The sequence below is a fragment of the Podarcis tiliguerta genome, assembly GCF_965153285.1.
Source record: "Podarcis tiliguerta genome assembly, chromosome: 7".
Lineage (NCBI taxonomy): Eukaryota > Metazoa > Chordata > Lepidosauria > Squamata > Lacertidae > Podarcis > Podarcis tiliguerta.
This window is the reverse complement of record NC_139540.1, coordinates 28,052,524-28,060,342: the sequence shown is the minus strand read 5'-3', so window position 1 is coordinate 28,060,342 and position 7,819 is coordinate 28,052,524.

The window sequence follows — 7,819 nt, the reverse complement described above, 5'->3', positions numbered from 1 at the left end:
CAGCCCAGAGGTCCACAACCTTTCCCAATCTTCAAACATAATATTATACCCAATGTCCTGCGCCCATTTTATCATTGTTGATTTTACCATTTCGTCATGTGTGTTCCATTTCAGCAGCAAGTTATACATTCTTGAAAGTACCTTAGTCTTAGGTTCTAACAGTTCAGTTTCTAACTTTGACTTTTCCACTTGGAATCCTAGCTTTTTGTCATTTTTAAACACTTCTTTAATCTGAGCATATTGTAACCAGTCTCGCACTTTGTCTCTCATCTTTTCTAAACTCTGCAATTTCCAGTTGTCACCATCCTTTTCTATTATCTCCCAATATTTTGGCCAGTTGGCCTCCATATTGGCTCTTTTCCGAGCCTTAGCCTCCAGGGGCGACAGCCACCTCGGAGTTTTATTCTCCAGTAAGTCTTTATATTTTGTCCAGACATTAAAAACTGATTTTCTGACAATATGGTTCTTGAAGGCCTTATTTATCTTAGCTTTATCATACCATAAATATGCATGCCATCCAAACGCGTTATTAAAACCTTCCAAATCCAAGACATCCGTATCTTCAAGAAGTAACCAATCTTTTAACCAGCAGAAAGCTGCAGCTTCATAATACAACTTTAAATCTGGCAGGGCAAAGCCCCCTCTTTCTTTCGCATCTGTTAATATTTTAAATTTGATTCTGGGCTTTTTGCCCTGCCAGACAAATTTAGAAATATCTTTCTGCCACTTCCGGAAGCACTCTGTCTTGTCTACAATCTGCAGTGTCTGAAACAAAAATAACATTTTTGGCAATACATTCATCTTGATGGCAGCTATTCGGCCCAACAAAGAAAGTTTTAGTCTTGACCAACTATCCAAGTCTCTCTTAATCTCTGACCAACATTTTTCATAATTATCTTTAAATAAACTCAGATTTTTTGCTGTTATGTTTACCCCTAGGTATTTAACTTTTTTAACCACATTTAGTTCTGTCTCTTTCTGAAGCTGTTCCAACTCAGTATCTGTCAAGTTTTTCCCCAAAACTTTAGTTTTTTGCTTGTTTAACTTAAATCCTGCCACTCGACCAAAGTTTTGAATCAGTTGTAGTACTCTTTTCAAACTAGACTCCGGCTCCTGTAATGTCAGAACTAGGTCATCTGCAAAAGCTTTAAGTTTATATTGTTTCGCTCCGACCTGAATCCCTTCCACCAACCTGTCCCCCCTAATCATATTCAGGAGCACTTCCAGAACCGAAATAAACAGTAATGGGGAAATCGGGCAGCCTTGTCGTGTACCTTTTTCAATTTTAAACTCTTCTGTAACCACATTGTTAACTATCAGTTTAGCCTTTTGTTCTGAATATATTGCCTCAATCCCGTTCTCAAACCCCCGTCCCACTCCCATTTCTTTTAAATTCCCCTTCATAAATTTCCAAGATATGTTGTCGAAGGCTTTCTCCGCGTCTATAAAAATTAAAACTGCTTTAGTGTTTATGTTTGTTTGTAAAAGTTCCAATATGTCTATGATGTTCCTTGTGTTAGTAAACATATGTCTGCCCGGGAGAAAGCCTGCCTGGTCTTTATGGATTATCTCACTTAAAACTTTCTTAAATCTTCGTGCCAAAACATCTGCAAATATTTTGTAATCCACATTTAAAAGGGAAATGGGACGGTAGTTCTTGAGTTGTGTCTTTTCAGTTTCTGACTTTGGAATCAATGTGATAAATGCTTCTTTCCACGATTCAGGCGCCTTCTTCCCCTCCATTATTTCATTACTGACCTCCAACAAAGGTTGTATCAAATAATCCTTCAATGTCTTATAGTAGTTAGAGGTCAGTCCATCTGGCCCTGGTGATTTGCCCTGTTTCAGACTCTGGATGGCCTGTTCAATCTCTTGTCGTGTTATTTTGCCATTCAAAATTGTTCTATTTTCTTCTGACAGCTTTGCTAATCCATTTCTCTCCAAAAATTGTGTAATCTCTATTTCATCTTGTGGCCCTTGAGTGTATAGCTTTTTAAAATACCTCTGGAAACACTTTCTAATCTCTCCCGGGTTCTGAATGTTCCTTCCTTCAACCTCTAAGTTTGTTACTGTATTTAATCTTTGTCTCCTTTTCAGCTGCCAGGCTAGCAGTTTCCCACATTTATTTGCCGATTCAAAAGTTTTTTGTTTCATTGTTTTAATCTTCCATTCTATTTCCTGATTTATCAGTTTGGAATATTGTGCCTGATAAAGTTTAATTTCTCTCAGAATCGGTTGGGACTTCGGGTTAGATCTTAACTTCTTCTCCAACTCTTTGATACTTTCCAGAATTTTATCTTTCTTTTCATTTTGCAGTCTTTTCTTTAAAGAATTCTGTTGAATCAAGAACCCTCTCATCACAGCTTTACTTGCATCCCAGATAGTTCTTTTTTCCACCGTAGTGTTCAAGTTAATCTCAAAATAGTCCTTTAAAGTTTTTTGGGCCTTCTTTACAATTCTTTGGTCTCTAAACAGGCCATCATTCATCTTCCATCTAAAGGAGCCGGTTGGGATCAATGTCATATCCATTCTCAAGGCGTTATGGTCGGAGCATGTTTTAGGGCAGATTTTCACCTTCCTCACCTTGGGTGCCAGACTTCTAGTTATCCATATTTGGTCGATTCGTGTCCAAGTCAGTTGAGCTTCAGAAAAGAATGTTCCTTCTCTTCCCAAGGGGTTTCTAACTCTCCAGATGTCAACCCAGTCCATATTGTCAGTCATTTCAAAAAAGGTCTTAGGTAGTCTTCCCTCTTTAGTAATGTTCTGGTTCTGTGACTTATCCATATTTGTTGATACTACCCCGTTCATGTCCCCCATCATGATGACGTTGTTGTAATCCAGATAATCCAGCATGGTCTCGTGCAACTTCTTATAAAAATCCGATTTTCCTTCATTTGGAGCATAAATTCCTAATATCAAAATTTTTCCTCCTTGATACTGTACTTCTATTGCGAGGATTCTTCCACTTTCATCTTTAAAGAGAAATTTTGGTGAAAGGCTCTCTTTTGCATAGATCACCACACCTCTCTTTTTAACTGTATCCGATGATATAAATTCTTGACCAAGCCTTTTATTTATTAACACCTTTCTATGGAGCCTAATCACATGTGTTTCTTGTAAGCATATAATGTCCAATTGTTCCTTTTTTAAAATATGAAAAATTTTAGACCTTTTTTCGGGACTGTTACAGCCATTTATGTTCCAGCTCAAAAGCTGCAGAGACATCCTGGATAGATCTGGTTATTCTTTCTGGGGTGGTACCTTGTTCTCCGGTCCTTGAGGATCCGAGGGGGCGGGCTCCCCTGGAAGTTCTGGCGCTGGCAATCCAAGTCCTTTGTGGAGGTCTTCTCCGTGTGCTCCCAAAAACTTGTCTCTATCTTCCACTGTTTTGATTTTGATCTTTCTCCCTCTGTAGGTAAAGGATAATCCTTGTGGGAACTCCCACCTGAAGATAATTGCGTTGCTTCTCAACAGTCTTGCCAATTCCGTGTAGTTAGATCTAAGGTCCAGCAACTGCTTAGGAATGTCCTTGTAGATTTCAATTCTCTTGCCCAAAATGTCTAGTGACTTTTCGTAGTGCAGGCCCAAAATCTTGTCCCTTTCCTCCTTTGATCTCAGTGTTATCAAACAATCTCTGGGCTTCTCTGTCCTTCTGACTCTGCCAAGCCTGAAAGCAGATACGATTTTGAAGTCTTTTTCCTCTAACTTCCAAAACTTGGCAAATTCCTTAGTTAGAAATTCAATAAAATTATCTTCTTCCACCTCTGGTATTGACCGTATCCTCAAGTTGGTCTCCCTGTTTCGCAGTTCTGTCATCAAAAAGTAAATCTGATGTTCTCCAACTTGTTTGTTGAGTGGTCTTACTTCTTTCTCAAGTTCTTCCAGTCTTTGACTAGTATCTTCAGCCAGTTTACGATTTTCACCTACAGCCTCCTTTAATTCTCCAATAGACTGGGCATTCCGTGCAACTTGTCCAGTCAGCTTATTCAAGCTTTCTGTATTCTGTTCAATTTTAGCTGTATGCAAATCAGCCTTCTTGGAGTATTTTTGTACTTTTGCAAACTTTGGGGGCAAATAACCTTCCCCTTGGGCGTGAATGGTGTCACTCTGGCTACATGAGGACCCACCCTTGGAGAAGGGGGCACACTGTTGGCACAGGTCTCTCTCTTCCGCGATCACCCTATAGACCCTTAAATGCACTGCTTATAAAGCCAGCAAGTTCCGGGGAAGCGTTTGCATTATCCCAGTCTTCTCCAACCGGTTGTCTTGAAGAGGATTCTGGACTACGATGCTCCGGGGGCTGCTGGGAGCTGTAGTCCAAAACTTACACAGGGGCGCCAGGTGGGTGAAAACCGCTGATCAGGCAAGGGCTCCTTAATATTCTCTCCTATTGCCCCACCACCACACGCCTGCTGCCACTCTAGGCAGGAGTCTCGCTGATTCTGCTTCTCAACTTCCTAGTGAAATGTACATTTTCTGAGGGGCATTTTTTTTGGGGGGGGGGGTGCTGTTTTGTTTTGGACGTTGCTGTTTCTGGATATAGGAGTTGTCCTAACAATTCGCGAAGGGTCGCACCTCTTGCTTGGTGTGATGGGATGAAGAGCTGCTTGTGTGTAAATTGCAATCCCTCAGAGTTTGAACCGCTTCTCAAACCTCTGCCTGTGACGGAGCCCCTCCAGCATGGCTGCGTCAGTCGCTAGCAGAATCCGAAAGTGGCTGCTTTCGGAAACGTTTCCAACATAAAAGCTCCTTAACGGAAACACGTCTTCTGGACTCTCTGCGTGACAGTTTCCGCCGAGGAACGGGTGTTCCTATAGGGGGCCCTGAGACTTCCCCACTGTTTTCACTGGAAGCATCTCTGAGCCATTCCTCCGACTCCCCTTCCCTTGACGTTCCTGTTCGCCCCCTACTGGTTCCCTCTTCAGGTGTCAAGTCTCTCTCTACCTCAGAGAGCCTTGGCACCTCCTGTCCTGCCGATGGCAGTTCCCTGACATCCACCTCCCCTCCAGGGCCCCCTTCACCCCCTCCCGTCTCCTCCCCTACGGGTTGTGAGGAGGTAAAACCCCGGAAGGAACCTTCCTCATCGTCTGAAGTTTCGAACACCTTTCTCCACTCGTTGTGGTTCCTAGTCTCTCGGTACTCCTCGTCATCTGAGTCCGTTCCTTCTTCCAACTCCGACTCCGCGAATCCTTCCAGTTCCTCTTCCTCGTCTGTGGTGCCGAAATACTCCCTTCTAAACCTTGCTACCGGCTGTGGTTTCCGCGGGAATCTTTGGTGGAACGTTTCTGTTAAAACCTCGTCATTGACCTCCTCTGCAGTCACCCAGGTGTTTTCTGACTCCGGTTCCCCTTCCCACGCCACTAAATACTCCACCTGATTGCCCTTCCACCTGGAATCGAGGATTTCCGCTACATGGTTACTGCTTTCCCTCTCCTCCAAGACCGGTCCCCTGGTGTGCTCCTCTTCACCTCCCCCCTTGTACGGTGACAGTAATGACCTGTGGAACACTGGATGCAATTTCATGTGGTTGGGTAACCGGAGTTTGAAAGCCACTGGGTTGACCTGCTGAATGACCTCAAAGGGTCCCAATCTCTTGGGTCTTAATTTCTTACAACCCCCTTTGAACGGCAACCCTTGGGTGGACAACCACACCTGATCCCCCACCCTTATGGTTTCACCTTCCCTCCTGCTCTTGTCTGCCTGCTTCTTATATTGAGCCTTGGCCCTTTCTAAGTTGAGCTGAAGCTGACGATGGATCGCTTCCATCTCTTCTACAAACTGTTCGGCCGCTGGGACGCTCCATCTCTCGCCCCCCTCCCCCGGGAATGCCCTGGGGTGACACCCGTAATTGGCCAAAAAGGGGCTCATCCCTGTGGACACATGCTCCGCATTGTTGTAGGCAAATTCTGCCAGCGCCAGCTTTTCGACCCAATCATTCCCTCTGTCATTGACATAGCACCTCAGATATTGTTGGAGGATGCCATTTGCTCTTTCCGCCTGCCCATTGGTTTCAGGATGCCGGGCCGTCGAAAAATTGACTTCCACGTGCAGCAAGCTCATGAGCTTCCTCCAGAACCTGGAAGTAAATTGTTTCCCGCGGTCCGAGACAACCCTCAAGGGGGCGCCATGCAGCCGGAAGACGTGTTCTACAAACAACTTCGCTGTTTCTTCCGCTGTGACTGCATGTGAACATGCTACAAAGTGGCACATCTTAGTTAACAGGTCCACTACTACCATGATGGCCGTCTTCCCTTTGGATTTGGGCAGATCCGTCATAAAATCTATTGATACCGCCTCCCAAGGCCGTTCTGGCGTGGGTAGTGGTTCCAATAACCCTGCCGGCGCCCTTCTTTCCCCCTTGGCCCTCTGGCATTGGTCACACCCTCTTACATACTCCTTTACATCTTCCCTCACCTTGGGCCACCAAAACTCCCTGGTGACCATCCACATGGTCTTGTGTTGTCCAAAATGTCCCGCCGTGGGACTATCATGCAACTGCTTGAGTACCCTCCCTCTCAATTCACCTTCTGGTATATACAGTGCCCCTTTGTAATACAATGCCCCATTTCTTTCTTCAAAACCCTCCGGGCTCTCACCCTCTCCCCTGAGGCCTCTGAGCTTATTTTGGGCATATTCGTCAGTTTCCGTTTCTTCTACCAGCTCTCGTCTCCCCACCAGCGCCGCCCCACACACCCAGCGGTCCTCAGGAATGACATGTCTTTCTTCGCTTGCCCCCTCCCCTTCCAAGTACTCTGGTTTGCGTGAGAGAGCGTCCGCCCTGACGTTCTCTGGGCCTGGTACATAACAAATCTCAAAGTGGAATTTGGAAAATTCCTGTGCCCATCTCACTTGCCGTTGGTTGAGTACTCGAGCTGTTCTCCAATACTCCAAATTCTTGTGGTCGGTGCACACTTGCACCTTGTGTTGTGCCCCAATCAATAAATGTCTCCACCTCCGGAACGCTTCGTGAATGGCAAGTAGTTCCCTGTCATACACCGTGTAGTTCCGCTCGGACTTATTCAGCTTCCTCGAGAAAAAGGCACACGGTCTCCACCCTGACGTATTTCTTCCCGGCTGAAGGAGCACCGCCCCCACCGCTCTGTCTGACGCGTCTGTCTCCACCCTCATGGGCTTCTGTAGGTCCACATGCAGAAGTTGTTCTTCCGAAGCGAAAGCCCTTTTCAGTTCTTCAAAAGCTCTCTCCGCCTCCGCCGTCCAAACAAATTTCTTCTTGCTACTGAGGCAGTCGGTGATGGGCGCCGTCAAGTGTGCAAAATTCTTGATGAACTTCCGATAAAAGTTCCCAAACCCCAGGAATCTTTGCACATCCTTCTTAGTTTTCGGTGTCTTCCATTCCAGCACCGCCTGGACCTTGCCTGGATCCATGGCCAATCCTTGGTCTGACAGGCGGTACCCCAGGAATTCCACCTCCTTGGCATGAAACTGGCACTTCTCCAGTTTCACCCACAGCTGATTGGCTTGCAGCCGGCCCAACACTTCTCTCACGTCCCTCACATGCTGCTCTTCATTTTCCGAATACACCAACACGTCATCCAAAAAGGCCACACAATTCTTGTAGAGCAACGGCCCCAGGACGTGGTTGATGAAAGCTTGAAAACATGCGGAGCCGGCTTGGAGACCGAAGGGCATTACGAGGTATTCAAATGCTCCCAAAGGGGTGAACATGGTGGTCTTCCATTCATCCCCCTTCCTTATTCGTATCAGATTATACGCCCCCCGCAGGTCCAGTTTTGTAAAAATCTTCCCCTTCCTCACCCTGGTCAGAATGTCATCAATTCGGGGCATAGGAAAGGCCAGG